We start from the raw sequence: 21,875 nt of genomic DNA, 5'->3' as shown, positions 1-21,875 counted from the left end.
TATGTCTGTTACTGATTTATTTTAATAATTCAGCAATTATTTCTTTCTCACAGTACTTTTTGACTGAGTTACTTATTTATTTATTTTAAATTTATTTTTATTTATTTATATTTTTGAGACGGAATCTCGCTTTGTCACCCAGGCCTGAGTGCAGTGGTGCAATCTTGGCTCACTGCAAGCTCCACCTCCTGGGTTCACGCCATTCTCCTGCACAGCATCCTGAGTATCTGGGAATACAGACGCCCGCCAGCACGCCCGGCTAATTTTTTAATTTTTTGTAGAGACCAGGTTTCACCGTGTTAGCCAGGATGTTCTCGATCAAAAAATAACAGATGCTAGTGAGGTTTCAGAGAAAAAGAAACACTTATACACTGTTGGTGGGAGTATAAACTAATTCAAGCATTGCGGAAAGCAGCGTGGCAATTCCTCGAAGAGTTGAAACAGAACTCTCATTTGATCTAGCAATCCCACTACTGGGTATATACCCAAAGAAATATAAATCGTTATATCATAAAGACACATGCAATGTATATGTTCATCACAGCACTATCCACAATAGCAAAGACACAGAATCAACCTAAATGCTCATCAATGGTAGACTAAAGAAATGTGGATATACATATACACCATGAAATACTATGCAGCCACAAAAAAGAACAAGATAACGTCCTTTGCAGGGACTTGCATGGAGCTGGAGGCCACTATCCTAAGTGAACTAATGCAAGAACAGAAAACCAAATACCACATGTTCTAATTTATAAGAAGGAGCTAAATGATGAGAACACATGAACACATAGAGGGGAACAACACACACCGGGGTCTACTGGAGGGTAGAGCGCGGGAGAAGGGAGAGGATCAGGAAAAATAACTAATGGGTACTAGGCTTAATACCTGGGTGACAACATAATCTGTACAACAAACCCCTATGACATGAGTTTACCTATACAACAAACATGCACATGTACCCTTGAACATAAAATAAAAGTTAAAAAAGGTAACATAATTTTTAAAAACACTACATAGGATCAAATATTTAAAAATATTTTTAAAAACTATACCAGATGAGATCCTGACTAACATACACTTTAAGAAGTGAAAGAATAATTAGAATTAACATTTGCTATATTTCATAGATGATTGGTAATTATTGTAAGTACTCTAGCATTATCTATATGCTTCACTGTCTTGAGACAGAATCACACCTCTTCAGCCTCATGTCCCAGTATTACAATCGTCCCTTATTCCACTTCAGTATACTTACTAAAGTTTCAACAAATCAAAGTCACAAATAGCTGACCAAAGGTACAAACTTTTACACATATCCACATTTTTCTACACACTGTCTAAAATGCTCTTCTCTAATGATCCTAGCAGACAAATATATATACATATATATATACTTGTATATTATATATCTTTTAAAATCTAGATGACTAGTCAATTACCTTGAGGAGTTGTTTCAGACGTTCATCTTCTATTCCCTTAATGAATCCTTCACCCACGAATGCTTAGAAATAAACTCATATATTCTACCTTTATTGTGTACCTATTTCTATGGTTGTACTGTATAACTCTGGACTATAATGTCTTGTTCTTCTGCAAAGTTGTTCTATCCATTGTTGAAAGTGGGGTACTGAAGCCCCCAACTATTATTGTTCAATTGTCTGTTTGTCCCTTTAATTCTGCCAGGTTTTGCTTAATATATTTTGAAACTCTGTTTTTGGGTACATGTATGTTTGAAATGGTCATGTATCCCTAATGGATTGATCCTTTTATCATTATAAAAAGTCCTGCTTTCAAACTCACTGCTCATATAGCTCTTTTCCTACAGAACATTGAAAAGTCAGGAATAGTGTCAGCTACTCATTTCTGTGTTCCAAAACTTGGCTTAGTGTTTAGAATAAAGTAGGTACAAAATAAAATTTTTAAAAATCAATTTTAGTTTTCAGTAACTTAGAAGAGAGATTATCTTCTCTATAATTTTCTGGTAATCTATTCTAATTTCTCATGCTATACACTTTTTTTCCATTAGGATATAATTTTTAAAATCCCTCATTTTGCAATTTATATTGATGTAATTTTGCTCTGTCTTGCATGTATATACCAAACAGATGGCCACACTCCTCTCCATATATACCAACTCTGTATACTAGTTGGTTAGATCATTACTCAGTTTTATCTTTAGTAACTTAAAAATTCCCAGTTACTTTAATCTTTCTCATAAATTTGATTTTCTAAATCTTTGTATATTTTTGTAGTTTTCCTCTGATTAACTCCAAATTCCTCAAATAGATTTACATATTTATGAATAGTTTTCATTTGTGTACTCTTATTTATATTTTTTAAACTTTTTTGGCAATTTGTAAAACACTATTCATTATGACTATTAGATCTTTTCCTGATATGTGCAAGTATTCTCTTCTTTAGTCTGTTTAGTCAGTCCCACACACACTACTGACAATTGCAATTATTTAATAATCCTTTGAGCACCCACTACATACAAACATTGTTATATGTTGCTGAGAATCAGTGATATAATTTATTATAAATGTATGCTATTTAACTGTGACTTGAACATGATTGATAATTGACAACTCTTCTGATTATCTCTGAAGTTGGCTCACACATCTTCTGGCATGAGTAGCAACTATTCTGTTTATTCTGAAAGCAATTACTCTATGTATTCTGATAGCAATTCCAAATTTCCATATTCCCCCCAAGCTTATAACACATACCTATATCAGATAAATTTGCCCTCTGTCTTACTAAGAAGACAGAAGTTACTGATAAAACACTTTCTACTTCTCTAGGCTCAATCCCAGAATTTTTCACTATTTTCACTTTATTTTCCCTCTTTTCTTTTTTTTTCTTTTTTTTTTCTGTTCAAAAAGTGAGTCTGCAATAGAACAAATAGAAAGGATGATAATCTCTCTAGTACTCCTTGGCAGCCTGGATTAGAAACTGAAAAAGTACCAGGGAAATATATAAAGGGATAGTGACTAGCAATTTAAAAATTAAAGAAATTCAGGGGAAAGACAGCCCATTGTCCTTCCTTAGAAGTCCTAGGGAGCCTCTTCCCATTAGAAGTCTGAGAGGACTAACTAAGGGAATTATAGATTCAAGTCTTTATAGCCTTACACACTTACTACAGAGAGTGAATAAGATGAGTAGAAATGCGTAATAGGCATCTTGAAAGATTATAAATAAATCTTTTCTTTCATATTACTTTTCTTTTGAAAACATAGTTTGAAAAATTAAAAGCTTATATGAAGTCACTGTACTTATAAAGACAAAGGTGGAATTTGAGGAGAGGATTAGGACCAAGGAAGTTGAGAAGCTAACTATATTGAAAGCCATCAACAGGGATGCTAAATTGTTTTTTTTGGGGGGGGGGGGGGGGAGAGATAATGGACTTAGGAAAGAAAACTATAGTTGCTAAAATCTCTGCTCTAAAAAGACTGCAAGCAGTGGCAAGATTAATGAAATTTTTTCTTTGTTTTGCAGCAGCTTGATTATAGTATGCCTTGCTTTGTGTGTGTTTGCATATAAGTGTGGGTATATATACATATACAAACACATGTGCATATAAAATTTATCTTCTTTCCTAAATTTTTGCTTTGATGTCTTCAATTTTACAAAATTCTCAATCAGTATTTTTTCAAATATTGTTTCTATATCAGTCTGTCTATCCATACTCCTTCTGGGAATATTGCACAAATGTCAGTCATTTTTACCATGTGCCATACGTATGTTAGGTTCCTTTGGTTTTACCTTTCATTTTTCTGTGGGCATTTCAATGTGGCTCTTTTCTAATGAACTGTCTGTTCATTTACTCTGTTTTTCTGAGTCTAGTGTTTCATTTGACATATCTTAATGCAATGAGTAACTAGTAAGTATCTAAAACTATAGTTTTAACTTTCTCTCTCGTTGATCTGTCTAATGTTGACAGTGGAGTGTTGAAGTCTCCCATTATTAATGCATGGGAGTCTAAGTCTCTTTGTAAGTCTCTAAGGACTTGCCTTATGAATCTGGGTGCTCCTGTATTGGGTGCATATATATTTAGGATAGTTAGCTCTTCCTGTTGAATTGATCCCTTTACCATTATGTAATGGCCTTCTTTGTCTCTTTTGATCTTTGTTGGTTTAAAGTCTGTTTTATCAGAGACTAGTATTGCAATCCCTGCTTTTTTTTGTTCTCCATTTGCTTGATAAATCTTCCTCCATCCCTTTATTTTGAGCCTATGTATGTCTCTGCATGTGAGATGGGTCTCCTGAATACAGCAGACTGATGGGTCTTGACTCTTTATCCAGTTTGCCAGTCTGTGTCTTTTAATTGGAGCATTTAGTCCATTTACATTTAAGGTTAATATTGTTATGTGTGAACTTGATCTTGCCATTATGATATTAACTGGTTATTTTGCTCGTTAGTTGATGCAGTTTCTTCCTAGCCTCGATGGTCTTTACATTTTGGCATGTTTTTGCAATGGCTGGTAACAAGGATATCCAGGAATTGAACTCATCTCTGCAGCAAGCAGACCTAATAGACATCTATAGAACTCTCCACCCCAAATCAACAGAATATACATTCTTCTCAGCACCACATCGCACTTACTCCAAAATTGACCACATAATTGGAAGTAAAGCACTCCTCAGCAAATGTACAAGAACAGAAATTATAACAAACTGTCTCTCAGACCACAGTGCAATCAAACTAGAACTCAGGACTAAGAAACTCAATCAAAACCGCTCAACTACATGGAAACTGAACAACCTGCTCCCGAATGACTACTGGGTACATAACGAAATGAAGGCAGAAAAAAAGATGTTCTTTGAAACCAATGAGAACAAAGATACAACATACCAGAATCTCTGGGACACATTTAAAGCAGTGTGTAGAGGGAAATTTATAGCACTAAATGCCCACAAGAGAAAGCAGGAAAGATCTAAAATTGATACTCTAACATCACAATTAAAAGAACTAGAGAAGCAAGAGCAAACACATTCGAAAGCTAGCAGAAGGCACGAAATAACTAAGATCACAGCAGAACTGAAGGAGATAGAGACACAAAAAACCCTCCAAAAAATCAATGAATCCAAGAGTTGGTTTTTTGAAAAGATCAACAAAATTGACAGACTACTAGCGAGACTAATAAAGAAGAAAAGAGAGAAGAATCAAATTGACGCAATAAAAAATGATAAAGGGGATATCACCAACAACCGCACAGAAATACAAACTACCATCAGAGAATACTATAAACACCTCTACGCAAATAAACTGGAAAATCTAGAAGAAATGGACAATTTCCTGGACATTGACACTCTTCCAAGACTAAACCAGGAAGAAGTTGAATCCCTGAATAGACCAATAGCAGGCTCTGAAACTGAGGCAATAATTAATAGCCTACCAACCAAAAAAAGTCCAGGATCAGGTGGATTCACAGCTGAATTCTACCAGACGTACAAGGAGGAGCTGGTACCATTCCTTCTGAAACTATTCCAATCAATAGAAAAAGAGGGAATCCTCCCTAACTCATTTTATGAGGCCAACATCATCCTGATACCAAAGCCTGGCAGAGACACAACAAAAAAAGAGAATTTTACACCAATATTCCTGATGAACATCGATGCAAAAATCCTCAATAAAATACTGGCAAACCGGATTCAGCAGCACATCAAAAAGCTTATCCACCATGATCAAGTGGGCTTCATCCCTAGGATGCAAGGCTGGTTCAACACTCGCAAATCAATAAACATAATCCAGCATATAAACAGAACCAAAGACAAGAACCACATGATTATCTCAGTAGATGCAGAAAAGGCTTTTGACAAAATTCAACAGCCCTTCATGCTAAAAACGCTCAATAAATGCGGTATTGATGGAACGTACCTCAAAATAATAAGAGCTATTTATGACAAACCCACAGACAATATCATACTGAATGGGCAAAAACTGGAAAAATTCCCTTTGAAAACTGGCACAAGACAGGGATGCCCTCTCTCACCACTCCTATTCAACATAGTGTTGGAAGTTCTGGCTAGGGCAATCAGGCAAGAGAAAGAAATCAAGGGTATTCAGTTAGGAAAAGAAGTCGTCAAATTGTCCTTCTTTCCAGATGACATGATTGTATATTTAGAAAACCCCATTGTCTCAGCCCAAAATCTCCTTACGCTGATAAGCAACTTCAGCAAAGTCTCAGGATACAAAATTAATGTGCAAAAATCACAAGCATTCTTATACACCAGTAACAGACAAACAGAGAGCCAAATCATGAATGAACTTCCATTCACAATTGCTTCAAAGAGAATAAAATACCTAGGAAACCAACTGACAAGGGATGTAAAGGACCTCCTCAAGGAGAACTACAAACCACTGCTCAGTGAAATAAAAGAGGACACAAACAAATGGAAGAACATACCATGCTCATGGATAGGAAGACTCAATCTCGTGAAAATGGCCATACTGCCCAAGGTTATTTATAGATTCAATGCCATCCCCATCAAGCTACCAATGAGTTTCTTCATAGAATTGGAAAAAACTGCTTTAAAGTTCATATGGAATCAAAAAAGAGCCCGCATTGCCAAGACAATCCTAAGTCAAAAGAACAAAGCTGGAGGCATCACGCTACCTGACTTCAAACTATACTACAAGCCTACAGTAACCAAAACAGCATGGTACTGGTACCAAAACAGAGATATAGACCAATGGAACAGAACAGAGTCCTCAGAAATAATACCACACATCTACAGCCATCTGATCTTTGACAAACCTGACAAAAACAAGAAATGGGGAAAGGATTCCCTATTTAATAAATGGTGCTGGGAAAATTGGCTAGTCATAAGTAGAAAGCTGAAACTGGATCCTTTCCTTACTCCTTATACGAAAATTAATTCAAGATGGATTAGTGACTTAAATGTTAGACCTAATACCATAAAAACCCTAGAAGAAAACCTAGGTAGTACCATTCAGGACATAGGCATGGGCAAAGACTTCATGTCTAAAACACCAAAAGCAACGGCAGCAAAAGCCAAAATTGACAAATGGGATCTCATTAAACTAAAGAGCTTCTGCACAGCAAAAGAAACTACCATCAGAGTGAACAGGCAACCTACAGAATGGGAGAAAATTTTCTCATCTACTCATCTGACAAAGGGCTAATATCCAGAACCTACAAAGAACTCAAACAAATTTACAAGAAAAAAACAAACAACCCCATCAAAAAGTGGGCAAAGGATATGAACAGACATTTCTCAAAAGAAGACATTCATACAGCCAACAGACACATGAAAAAATGCTCATCATCACTGGCCATCAGAGAAATGCAAATCAAAACCACAATGAGATACCGTCTCACACCAGTTAGAATGGCGATCATTAAAAAGTCAGGAAACAACAGGTGCTGGAGAGGATGTGGAGAAATAGGAACACTTTTACACTGTTGGTGGGATTGTAAACTAGTTCAACCATTATGGAAAACAGTATGGCGATTCCTCAAGGATCTAGAACTAGATGTACCATATGACCCAGCCATCCCATTACTGGGGATATACCTAAAGGATTATAAATCATGCTGCTATAAAGACACATGCACACGTATGTTTATTGCGGCACTAGTCACAATAGCGAAGACTTGGAATCAACCCAAATGTCCATCAGTGACAGACTGGATTAAGAAAATGTGGCACATATACACCATGGAATACTATGCAGCCATAAAAAAGGATGAGTTTGTGTCCTTTGTAGGGACATGGATGCAGGTGGAAACCATCATTCTTAGCAAACTATCACAAGAACAGAAAACCAAACACCGCATGTTCTCACTCATAGGTGGGAACTGAACAATGAGATCACTTGGACTCCGGAAGGGGAACATCACACACCCGGGCCTATCATGGGGAGGGGGCAGGGGGGAGGGATTGCATTGGGAGTTATACCTGATGTAAATGACGAGTTGATGGGTGCTGACGAGTTGATGGGTGCTGACGAGTTGATGGGTGCCGACGAGTTGATGGGTGCAGCACACCAACATGGCACAAGTATACATATGTAACAAACCTGCACGTTATGCACATGTACCCTAGAACTTAAAGTATAAAAATATATATATATATATATAGTTTTTCTCTTTTATTTCAGTATTTTGCCTGCATTCCTAAAGTGTAGTCCTTCTAGTGTTCCAACTAAGTTTACCAAGGCCCTTCTGCCTTGGCAGTGCTTAAAATTCAGCCTTTTTTCTCAGTCGCATGCAGCTGCTGAAATTTCTGCTAACTTGTTCAGACACTCAAATTCTGTTTATTTATGAATTTCCTCGAATTTCAACTTGTACATATAGATATGCATCTTAAGAGTTGGCTGAACTTAGCTAATGACAGAAAGATTGCCATTTTCCACGTGGACTCCAGTCTTCCATACTAGGAACTGAAAAATGCTCTCTGGGAAAAAGTTAGGGTAAATGTGGAGTTAACTTCCAGTGCTTCTATTCTGTTCTCTCAAGAACCATTATCCCTTAAGTTCTGCTTAAAATGGTTGTTCTCCAATTCCTTCAAACAATTGTTTTATCTATTCTAGCTAGTTTTCGTAGAAGCTACTCCACCACAGGTGGAAATGGAGTCTCTAATCAATTCCTGAATGAGAAAGATTGAAATGAAGAACTAGTATGTACCAGCTGAAGTTAATTATCTAGATATATATTTCATTCTAAATAGATGACTGTACGTAAATAATAAATTATACAGCTTTTCCATCATAGTGTACATTCAGTCATTCTTTTTTTTTCTGTTTCAGGAGTACATGTGCAGGTCTGTCATATAGGTAAATTGTGTGTCATGGGAGTTTCGTGTACTGATTAGTTCGTCACCCAGGTAATACGCAGAGTACCCAATAGGTAGATTTTCGTTCCACTCCCTCCTCCCACACTCTACCCTCAAGTAGGCCCCACTGTCTGTTGCTCCTGTCTTTGTATCCATGTGTACTCCATGTTTTCCACTTTTAAGTGAGAACATATGACATTTGGTTTTCTGTTCCTGCATTAGTTCACTTAGGATAATACCCTCTGGCTCCAATGGCTGCTGCAAAAGACATGCTCTCATTCCTTTATCCAGTCTCCCACTGATGGGCATTTAGGTTGATTCCATGTCTTTGTTATTGTGAAAAGTACTGAAATGAACATACATATACACGTGTGTTTATGGCAGAAGAATTTATATTCCTTTGGTTATATATCCAATAATGGGATTGCTGGGTCAAATAGTAATTCTGTTTTAAGTTGTTTCAAAAATTGCCACACTGCTTTCCAAAATGGGCAAATTAATTTACACTACCATCAGCAGTGGATAACTGTTCGCTTTTCTGTGCAACTTTGTCAGTACCTGTTCTTTTTTGACTTGACATACCCTCTCACATCAGAAAGAATGGGAGGTGGTCAATTAAGGTTCCCCCTTCTGTTCTTTTTTTCTCAAGTATAATCAATAGATTTCTAAAAGATTATAACAGTGGTTCTGACATCACATGTTATTTTTTATTTGTTTATTTTTTCACTATCTGGATATATAGTAGTTCAGGTTGATAGTATTTTTTAACTCATTTAAAGCACCTAAGTGCATACATGCTCAACTATTAAACATGATTATCTTATTTTTTAAAATAATAATGACTGTCCTCACAGGAGGGCAAAAGAAAAAAGCTTTTTAAAAGTCAAGTAATTCTTTAATTTTTATTATATTTTAAACTTAGGATACTAATATACAATAAGTAATTATATTATCTTTATATTTTAAACTTGTACTATTATTTCTATAAAAGTGATGTATTGATTGTTGTTAATGCTATATAGCTACAGAAGTTACTGTCTATATTTTTCCTTCAGCTTTTTAAAAGTCTCAATCCATTCTGTGCTTAACTTTTTAGACCTGTTTCAAGTTTGCACCACTTCTCTGGATTTATCTCAGAATACTGTGTGAAAGTTAAAAGCACAGAATCTGGAGTCAGTTTACCTATTTCAGAATCTCAGCCCTGACCTGGCACTTATTTTTGTGTAAGTTTAGGCAAGTTTTCTTAATTTCTCTTGCATCAGTTTCCTGATCAGTAAAACGATTTAAAAAAAAACCTGGTGGTGGGGGGGGGGGGGGCCCAAGATGGCCGAATAGGAACAGTTCCAGCCTCCAGCTCCCAGTATTTCCAACTGATGTACCGGGTTCATCTCACTGGGGCATGCTGGACAGTGGGTGCAGGACAGCGGTTGCAGCCCAACGAGCCAGAGCCCAAGCAGGGCAAGGCATCACCTCACCCTGGAAGCAAAGGGGAAAGGGAATTCCTTTTCCTAGCCGAGGGAAAGCGTGACACACAACACCTGGAAAATTGAGTCACTCCCACCCTAATACTGTGCTTTACCAAGGGTCTTAGCAAATGGCACACCAGGAGATTATATCCTGTGCCTGTCTTGGAGGGTCCCAGGCTCATGGAGCCTCCCTCATTGCTAGCACAGCATTCTGAGATCTAACTGCAAGGAGTTAGATCTTTCAGCTCGAGGAGGGGCGCCCACCATTGCTGAGGCTTAAGTAGGTAAACAAAGTTGCCTGGAAGCTCAAACTGGGTGGAGCCCACCGCAGCTCAAGGAGGCCTGCCTGCCTGCCTCTGTAGACTCCACCTCTGGGCACAGGGCATAGCTCAACAAAAAACAGCAGAAACCTCTGCAGATGTAAATATCCCTGTCTAATACTTTGAAGAGAGCAGTGGTTCTCCCAGCATGGAGGTTGAGATCTGAAAACGGACAGACTGCCTGCTCAAGTGGGTCCCTGACCCCTGAGTAGCCTAACTGGGAGACATCCCCTACTAGGTGCAGACTGACACCTCACACCTCCCACAGCTGGCTACACCTCTGAGACAAAGCTTCCAGAGCAAGAATCTGACAGCAACACTTCCTGTTCAGCAATATTCTATCTTATGCAGGCTCCACTGCTGATACCTAGGCAAACAGGGTCTGGAGTAGACCTCAAGCAAACTCCAACAGACCTGCAGCTGAGGGTCCTAACTGTTACAAGGAAAACTAACAAACAGAAAGGACACCCACACCAAAACCCCATCAGTACATCACCATCATCAAAGACCAGGGTACATAAAACCACAAAGATGGAGAAAAAACAGTGCAGAAAAGCTCGATATTAAAAAAATAAGAGTGCATCTCCCCCTCCAAAGGAACGCAGCTCATCGGTAGCAATGGAATCCAGCTGGAAAGAGAAACACTTTGACAAGTGAGAGAAGAAGGCTTCAGTCGATGAAACTTCTCAGAGCTAAAGGAGGAACTACGTACCCAGCGCAAAGAAACTAAAAACCTTGAAAAAAAGAATGGAAGAATGGATAACTAGAATAACCAATGCAGAGAAGTCCATAAACAAACTGATAGAGATGAAAACCATGACATGAGAACTACGTGAAAAATGCACAAGCTTCTGTAACCGACTCGATCAACTGGAAGAAAGAGTATCAGTGACTGAAGATCAAATGAATGAAATGAAGCGAGAAGAGAAGTGTAGAGAAAAAAGAGTAAAAAGAAATGAACAAAGCCGCCAAGAAATACGAGATTATGTCAAAAGACCAAATCTACGTCTGATCGGTGTGCCTGAAAGTGACGGGGAGAATGGAACCAAGTTGGAAACCACTCTGCAGGATATCATCCAGGAGCACTTCCCCAACCTAGCAAGGCAGGTCAATATTCCAATTCAGGAAATACAGAGAATGCCACAAAGATACTCCTTGAGAAGAGCAACTCAAAATTGTCAGATTCACCAAAGTTGAAATGAAGGAAAAAATGTTAATTAAGGGCAGCCAGAGAGAAAGGTCCAGTTACCCACAAAGGGAAGCCCATCAGACTAATAGCAGATCTCTCGGCACGAACTCTACAAGCCAGGAAAGTGGGGGCCAATATTCAACATTCTTAAAGAATTTTCGATGCAGAATTTCATATCCAGCCAGCTAAGTTTCATAAGAGAAGGAGAAATAAAATCCTTTACAGACAAGCAAATGTTGAGAGATTTTGTCACCACCAGGCCTGCCCTACAAGAGATCCTGAAAGAAGCACTAAACATGAAAAGGAACAACTGGTACCAGTCATTGCAAAAACATGCCAAAATATAAAGACCATTGAAGCTAGGAAGAAACTGCATCAACTAACTAGCAAAATAACCACCTAATATCATAATGACAGGATCAAATTCACATATAACAATATTAACCTTAAATGTAAATGGGCTAAATGGTCCAATGAAAACACAGACTGGCAAATTGGATAAAGACTCAAGACCCATCAGTTTGCTGTATTCAGGAGACCCATCTCACATGCAGAGACACACATAGGCTCAAAACAAAGGAATGGAGGAAGAACTACCAAGAAAATGGAAAACAAAAAAAGGCAGGGGTTGCAATCCCAGTCTCTGATAAAACAGACTTTAAACCAACAAAGATCAAAAGAGACAAAGAAGGCCATTATATAATGGTATAGGGAACAATTCAACAAGAAGAGCTAACTATCCTAAATATATATGCACCCAATACAGGAGCACACAGATTCATAAAGCAAGTCCTTACAGACTTACAAAGAGACTTAGGTTCCCACACAATAATAATGGGAGACCTTAACACCCCACTGTCAACATTAGACAGATCAACGAGATAGAAAGTTAACAAGGATATGCAGGAATTGAACTCAATCTACACCAAGTGGACCTAATAGACATCTACAGAACTCTCCACCCCAAATCAACAGAATATACATTCTTCTCAGCATCACATCGCACTTATTCCAAAATCGACCACATAGTTGGAAGTAAAGCACTCCTCAGCAAATGTAAAAGAACAGAAATTATAACAAACTGTCTCTCTGACTACAATGCAATCAAACAAGAACTCAGGACTAAGGAACCCAATGAAAACCGCTCAACTACATGGAAACTGAACAACCTGCTCCCGAATGACTACTGGGTACATAACGAAATGAAGGCAGAAAAAAAGATGTTCTTTGAAACCAATGAGAACAAAGATACAACATACCAGAATCTCTGGGACACATTTAAAGCAGTGTGTAGAGGACAATTTATAGCACTAAATGCCCACAAGAGAAAGCAGGAAAGATCTAAAATTGACACCCTAACATCACCATTAAAAGAACTAGAGAAGCAAGACCAAATACATTCAAAAGCTAGCAGAAGGCATGAAATAACTAAGAGTAGAACTGAAGGAGATAAAGACACAAAAAAACCCTTCGAAAACTCAATGAATCCAGGAGCTGGTTTTTTGAAAAGATCAACAAAATTGATAGACTGCTAGTGAGACTAATAAAGAAGAAAAGAGAGAAGAATCAAATAGATGCAATAAAAAATGATAAAGGCGGTATCACCACTGACCCCACAGAAATACAAACTACCATCAGAGAATACTAAAACATCTCTACACAAACAAACTAGAAAACCTAGAAGAAATGGATAAATTCCTGGACACATATACTCTCCCAAGACTAAACCAGGAAGAAGGTGATTCCCTGAATAGACCAATAGCAGGCTCGGAAATTGAGGCAATAATTAATAACCTATCAACCAAAAAAATTCCAGGACCAGACAGATTGACATTCGAATTCTATCAGAGGTACAAGGAGGAGCTGGTACCATTCCTTCTGAAACTATTCCAATCAATAGAAAAAGAAGGAAGCCTCCCTAACTCATTTCATGAGGCCAACATCATCCTGATACCAACGCCTGGCAGAGACACAACATAAAAAGAGAATTTTACACCAATATCCCTGATGAACATCGATGCAAAAATCGTCAATAAAATACTGGCAATCTGAATCCAGCAGCACATCACAAAGCTTATCCACCATGATCAAGTGGGCTTCATCCCTGGGATGCAAGGCTGGTTCAACATATGCAAATCAATAAATGTAATCCAGCATATAAGCAGAACTACAGACAAAAACCACATGATTATCCCAATAGATGCAGAAAAGGCCTTTGACAAAATTCGACAGCTTTTCATGCTAAAAACTCTCAATAAATTTGGTATTTATGGAATGTATCTCAAATTAATAAGAGCTATTTATGACAAACCCACAGCCAATATCATACTGAATGGGCAAAAACTGGAAGCATTCCCTTTGAAAACTGGCACAAGACAGGGATGCCCTCTCTCATCACTTCTATTCAACATAGTGTAGGAAGTTCTGGCCAGGGCAATCAGCCAAGAGAAAGAAATAAAGGTATTCAATTAGGAAAAGAAGAAGTCAAATTGTCCCTGTTTGCAGATGACATGACTGTATATTTAGAAAACCCCATCGTCTCAGCCCAAAATCTCCTTAAGCTGATAAGCAATTTCAGCAAAGTCTCAGGATACAAAATTAATTTGCAAAAATCACAAGCATTCTTATACACCAATAACAGACAAACAGAGAGCCAAATCATGAATGAACTCGCATTCACAATTGCTTCAAAGAGAATAAAATAACTAGGAATCCAACTTACAAGGGATGTGAAGGACCTCTTCAAGGAGAACTACAAACCACTGCTCAGTGAAATAAAAGAGGACACAGACAAATGGAAGAACATACCATGCTCATGGATAGGAAGAATCAATATGGTGAAAATGGCCATACTGTCCAAGGTAATTTATAGATTCAATGTAATCCCCATTAAGCTACCAATGACTTTCTTCACAGAATTGGAAAAAAGTGCTTTAAAGTTCATATGGGACCAAAAAAGCCCGCATTGCCAAAACAACCCTAAGTCAAAAGAACAAAGCTGGAGGCATCACGCTACCTGACTTCAAACTATACTACAAGCCTACAGTAACCAAAACAGCATGGTACTGGTACCAAAACAGAGATATAGACCAATGGAACAGAACAGAGTCCTCAGAAATAACACCACACATCTACAGCCATCTGACCTTTGACGAACCTGAGAGAAACAAGAAATGGGGAAAGGATTCCCTATTTAATAAATGGTGCTGGGAAAATTGGCTAGTCATAAGTAGAAAGCTGAAACTGGATCCTTTCCTTACTCCTTATACGAAAATTAATTCAAGATGGATTGGAGACTTAAATGTTAGACCTAATACCATAAAAACCCTAGAAGAAAACCTAGGTAATACCATTCAGGACATAGGCATGGGCAAGGACTTCATGTCTAAAACACCAAAAGCAACGGCAGCAAAAGCCAAAATTGACAAATGGGATCTCATTAAACTAAAGAGCTTCTGCACAGCAAAAGAAACTACCATCAGAGTGAACAGGCAACCTACAGAATGGGAGAAAATTTTTGCAATCTACTCATCTGACAAAGGGCTAATACCCAGAACCTACAGAGAACTCAAACAAATTTACAAGAAAAAAAAAACAAAGAACTCTATCAAAAAGTGGGCAAAGGATATGAACAGACACTTCTCAAAAGACATTTATGCAGCCAACAGACACATGAAAAAATGCTCATCATCACTCGCCCTCAGAGAAATGCAAATCAAAACCACAATGAGATACTATCTCACACCAGTTAGAATGGCAATCATTAAAAAGTCAGGAAACAACAGGTGCTGGAGAGGATGTGGAGTAATAGGAACACTTTTACACTGTTGGTGGGACTGTAAACTAGTTCATCCATTGTGGAAAACAGTGTGGCGACTCCTCAAGGATCTAGAACCCGAAATACCATTTGACCCAGCCATCCTATTACTGGGGATATACCCAAAGGATTTTAAATCATGCTGCTATAAAGACACATGCACATGTATGTTTGTTGCGGCACTATTCACAATAGCGAAGACTTGGAATCAACCCAAATGTCCATCAGTGACAGACTGGATTAAGAAAATGTGGCACATATACACCATGGAATACTATGCAGCCATAAAAAAGGATGAGTTTGTGTCCTTTGTAGGGACATGGATGCAGCTGGAAACCATCATTCTCAGCAAACTATTGCAAGAACAGAAAACCAAACACCACATGTTCTCACTCATAGGGGGGATATGAACAATGAGATCTCTTGGACACAGGAAGGGGAACATCACACATTGAGGCCTATTGTGGGGAGGGGGTGGGGGGAGGGATAGCGTTAGGAGATATACCTAATGTAAATGACGAGTTAATGGGTGCAGCACACCAACATGGCACATGTATACATATGTAACAAAGCTGCACGTTGTGCACATGTACCCTAGAACTTAAATTAAAACAAAAAGAAAAAACAAAAAAAAACTACCATATAGAAATAACTACATGAGTTAACCCAGGCCAGGTTTACAGAATAGTACTTGGGTACAGTTCTCCCTGGGCATCCTCGAGGGACTGGTTTCAGAACACCTTCTCTCCCCATGCAGATGACAAAATACACTGATGCTCAAGTTCCTTATATAAAAAGACACAGTATTGGTGGGTGACCCACGAACATCCTCCGATATACTCTAAATCAGTGGTTCCCAAACTTTTTGGCACCAGGAACTGGTTTCATGGAAGACAATTTTTCCATAGATTGGAGGGCTTGGGGGATGGTTCTGTGATGATTCAAAAGAATTACATTTATTGTGGACTTTATTTCTATTATTATTATATTGTAATATATAATGCAGTAATTATACATGTCATCACAATGTACCCTGAGCTTTTTTTTTCCTGCAACTAGACAGTCCCATCTGGGGGTGATGGGAGACAGTGGTAGATCACCAGACATTTGATTCTCATAAGGCGCACACAATGTAGGTCCCTCACATGTGCAGTTCACAATAGGGTTTGTGCTTCTATGAGAATCTAATGCTTCCACTGATCTCACAAAAGGTGGAGCTTAGGCGTTAATGGGAGTAGTTGTAAATACAGATGAAGTTTTGCTCACATGTCTGCCCCTCACATCCTCTGTGTGACCTGGTTCCTAAATGGCCATGGACCACTACTGTTCAATGGCCCAAGGGTTGGGGAACCCTGCTTTAAATCATCTCTAGATTACTTATGATACCTAATACAATATGAATGTTACATAAATAGTTGTTATATGGTATTTATTTGTATTACTTTTATTACCTTTTTCTAAATATTTTTGATCTGCAGTTGGTTGAATTCATAGATTTGGAGCCCACAGATGTGGAGGAACCCACAGATGTGGATGACTGACAATATAGAGCATGCATGTAAATAAGTGTTAGGTATTATTATTTGCCTTTAGCCAAAATTGAAGATAGAAGACATTCTGATTTATGTTATCATATGATCTATGACTTAAAGACCAAAATAATTTTGGAAAATAAATGTAGCTGTTGTTTTAAAATATGGTCAAAATTGATTCCTAAAAGGCTTTGATTAGAAACTCCCCTCCCTAACCTGGTAAATACAGTCATCCTTACTGAGGTTAAATGGGTATCTTTGTACCTCACCATTCTTTTTTCTAGTATTTGGTAAATGTGGCCATCATACTTTTGAGAAGAGTCTTTGCTTCCACTTTATTCAGGAAGAAAAGAGAATTAGAATCTATTGAGCATTTCTAATAGGCATTGTGTTAGGCATTTTTACATATATTGTTTCAGCACTATACCTGAGGTTCAGAAAAGTTAACTTGCTCCAGGCTATGAACAGTTAATAAACAGAAAACAGTTTGCTACTTAGAACAAGGTCATCCCAGAGCCCAGACTTTTTTTTTTTTTACTATGTGACACTTCTCTGCAAATCCATACTTTTCTTAGAATTAAGTTTTCATATATAAATGCTGTTGTAAAGACAAGATTCTTCTTCAGATTTTATACCATAGAAAGCAAATTATCACTAGAGATATTGACCGTAATATATTACCGATTTTAAAGAACTTTCACATAGGTTGGCTGCTGGAATAGAATCAGTTTGTACTATTATGCCTTACATGATTCTTAAATAGAAAGTAGTTTACAAAGAAGCAAATTAGGAAAACTTTCAAGAGCTTTAACATTCTGACATGAACCATTGGTAATTAGTATATTAATTAGAAGCCTTTATTTAGAAATATGCTAAATCTCTTATTTGCAGTTTTATTTAGTAGTCATATTTTTAATGAACACTAGTAAAATTCCATTGTAATTCTTTCTTTCTTTCTTTTACCTTTCAAAAGGTTTTATTTTATGTGCAAATAATGAACAGATGTTGTACCATAAATTCTACTTTCCAAAAACAGGAGCTTTCTAAAAGAAAACCACATAATAACTTTTAAAAGGCACTGGGATTCCTCTGCTTCTAGATCATTGCTAGGGTAGAAAAATAAAGTTTGTTCTACCAGGAATCACAAGTTAGAACTGAGTATTCTCCCCAGCACTTTGGGAGGCCAAGACGGGCAGACCACGAGGTCAGGAGATCGAGACCATCCTGGCTAACATGGTGAAACCCAGTCTCTACTAAAAACACAACAAAATTAGCCAGGTGTGGTGGTGGGCGCCTGTAGTCCCAGCTACTCGGGAGGCTGAGGCAGGAGAATGGCATGAACCCAGGAGGCGGAGCTTGCAGTGAGCCGAGATCGCACCACTGCACTCCAAGCTGGGCAACACAGCAAGACTCCGTCTCAAAAAAAAAAAAGAAAAAGAACTGAGTATTCTCCAAAGTGTAAATTCTAGAGTGTAGTGCCACTGCAGGCAAAGATTATTCAGTTCTCATCCCCAACATCCATAACTACCTATCAGAAAGGTTAAACAAGGTCAAAGTAGTCCAGCATAATTAAGCTTCATCAAACAATGTCATTATGCTCTTCTAAGATGCAAATAAACCAAAACAGGAACTACTAAAATCAAAATAATAATTGACACTGTCATACAAATTGTTAGTTCCCTGTTGTATCCCCTTCCATAACATTAATAAAGGGAATATTTTCCTGTATATTTTATTTTATACATCACTAGCCATGAATTTTTGCCATTAGTTATTATAAAAATGCTGCCTAGTGCCATTATCTGAATGGCATAACCAATTTCCGTCCACAATTCACTTCTATAGTTATAAGTAGAATTTTCCTGATTTACATAAGTACGTTTATCAGTGAAAATTTAGCACTGAGATGCAATCTAACATCCGTGATATCTGATGTTTTGTAGATAGCTATATTTTAATTATTTTTCATTTAAGTGACCTATGTAAAAAAAAAACTAATAATTAACAGTTCCAAGTCTCCAAAGGGCATCTTTCAAATGTACATAAAAGAAATGGTTAGAGATTTTTAAGAAGCATCTTCCACATTCACATCCTCTTGTAACCGCTATACCATTTTCTCTTCCAACTGCTTCCCTTTGCCTGCAAGAGGGGCTTGGATAAGATGGATGTTTTGCTTGACTTCTTTGATATCCTGAACTTTCTGTTGCTCTTTATTTTTCTTCAATCTGTTCATTACAAATTTAGCTTGGCACTTCTGCTTGATCTCTTCAACTCCCTTCATTGCATCAATAGTTTTATTCCATAGCTCTCTCTGTATTTGATAGGTTCATTTCTATGGTATTCAAATTCAAATGAATTATCCACTGTAAGCTCTTTACCAGCTGCTTTATGGAATGCTTTGGTTCACCTAACTTTGCAAGGATTGTGCTTCTTTTTAAAGTTTTTATGACATTTAGATTTACAAAATCTGAACATCTTGCAATCATTGTGGATGAACATCATGCTGTGGCCAGGGTAGATGGGCCCTGAAGAGAAACAACACTTTTCGATACGCATGTTGAACCCGCGTGGGCCTCCACCAACCCACTGTAATTATTTCATATAATATGGATACAATAAACATTCATTAAAAACTTATAGATTATATGACAATTTGACAGACCTTATATAAATTAACCTCTTACGATATACAAAGAGTGCACAACATAATTAAATGAGATTACAGAGTAATTTTTAAACTATACAAGAAACATTGTGGCTCTCTAAAGATTTATAAAGACTCTTGATAGGCTACTCAAATTTTATCTATTTATTAAAATAATACTTCTAAACACTTTCGTCCTTTCACTGAATATTCACAGAGAACTTATTATGTGCTAGGCAGTATTTCATGTGCTAGATAGAAAGCAGTGAACAAATTGACAGATCGCTAGCAAGACTAATAAAGAAGAAAAGAGAGAAGAATCAAATAGATGCAATAAAAAATGATAAAGGGGATATCACCACTGACCCCACAGAAATACAAACTACCATCAGAGAATACTATAAACACCTCTACGCAAATAAACTAGAAAATCTAGAAGATATGGATAATTTCCTGGACATTTACACTCTTCCAAGACTAAACCAGGAAGAAGTTGAATCCCTGAATAGACCAATAGCAGGCTCGGAAATTGAGGCAATAATTAATAGCCTACCAACCAAAAAAAGTCCAGGACCAGATGGATTCACAGCCGAATTCTACCAGAGGTACAAGGAGGAGCTGGTACCATTCCTTCTGAAACTATTCCAATCAATAGAAAAAGAGGGAATCCTCCCTAACTCATTTTATGAGGCCAACATCATCTTGATACCAAAGCCTGGCAGAGACACAACAAAAAAAGAGAATTTTACACCAATATTCCTGATGAACATCGATGCAAAAATCCTCAATAAAATACTGGCAAACCGGATTCAGCAGCACATCAAAAAGCTTATCCACCATGATCAAGTGGGCTTCATCCCTGGGATGCAAGGCTGGTTCAACATTCGCAAATCAATAAACGTAATCCAGCATATAAACAGAACCAAAGACAAGAACCACATGATTATCTCAGTAGATGCAGAAAAGGCTTTTGACAAAATTCAACAGCCCTTCATGCTAAAAACGCTCAATAAATGCGGTATTGATGGAACATACCTCAAAATAATAAGAGCTATTTATGACAAACCCACAGACAATATCATACTGAATGGGCAAAACCTGGAAAAATTCCCTTTGAAAACTGGCACAAGACAGGGATGCCCTCTCTCACCACTCCTATTCAACATAGTGTTGGAAGTTCTGGCTAGGGCAATCAGGTAAGAGAAAGAAATCAAGGGTATTCAGTTAGGAAAAGAAGAAGTCAAACTGTCCTTCTTTCCAGATGACATGATTGTATATTTAGAAAACCTCACTGTCTCAGCCCAAAATCTTCTTAAGCTGATAAGCAACTTCAGCAAAGTCTCAGGATACAAAATTAATGTGCAAAAATCACAAGCATTCTTATACACCAGTAACAGACAAACAGAGAGCCAAATCATGAATGAACTTCCATTCACAATTGCTTCAAAGAGAATAAAATACCTAGGAATCCAACTGACAAGGGATGTAAAGGACCTCTTCAAGGAGAACTACAAACCACTGCTCAGTGAAATAAAAGAGGACACAAACAAATGGAAGAACATACCATGCTCATGGATAGGAAGACTCAATCTCGTGAAAATGGCCATACTGCCCAAGGTTATTTATAGATTCAATGCCATCCCCATCAAGCTACCAATGAGTTTCTTCACAGAATTGGAAAAAACTGCTTTAAAGTTCATATGGAATCAAAAAAGAGCCCGCATTGCCAAGACAATCCTAAGTTAAAAGAACAAAGCTGGAGGCATCACGCTACCTGACTTCAAACTATACTACAAGGCTACAGTAACCAAAACAGCATGGTACTGGTACCAAAACAGAGATATAGAACAATGGAACAGAACAGAGTCCTCAGAAATAATACCACACATCTACAGCCATCTGATCTTTGACAAACCTGACAAAAACAAGAAATGGGGAAAGGATTCCCTATTTAATAAATGGTGCTGGGAAAATTGGCTAGTCATAAGTAGAAAGCTGAAACTGGATCCTTTCCTTACTCCTTATACGAAAATTAATTCAAGATGGATTAGAGACTTAAATGTTAGACCTAATACCATAAAAACCCTAGAAGAAAACCTA

General features: G+C 37.6%; 1 protein-coding gene and 1 pseudogene across 44 annotated transcripts in view; both read right to left on the bottom strand.

Annotated features, from left to right (window-relative positions):
• GPHN (gephyrin) overlaps window positions 1-21,875 on the bottom strand; it is a 734,620-nt gene that overhangs the window by 425,347 nt on the left and 287,398 nt on the right. The gene's annotated exons all lie outside the window — the stretch shown is intronic.
• LOC141407294 (probable ribosome biogenesis protein RLP24 pseudogene) lies at window positions 19,084-19,803 on the bottom strand (annotated as a pseudogene).

The sequence above is a fragment of the Macaca fascicularis genome, chromosome 7, assembly GCF_037993035.2.
Source record: "Macaca fascicularis isolate 582-1 chromosome 7, T2T-MFA8v1.1".
NCBI classification, from domain to species: domain Eukaryota; kingdom Metazoa; phylum Chordata; class Mammalia; order Primates; family Cercopithecidae; genus Macaca; species Macaca fascicularis.
The sequence above is the reverse complement of the archived record's forward strand: the minus strand, read 5'-3'. Positions and strand labels throughout refer to the sequence as shown.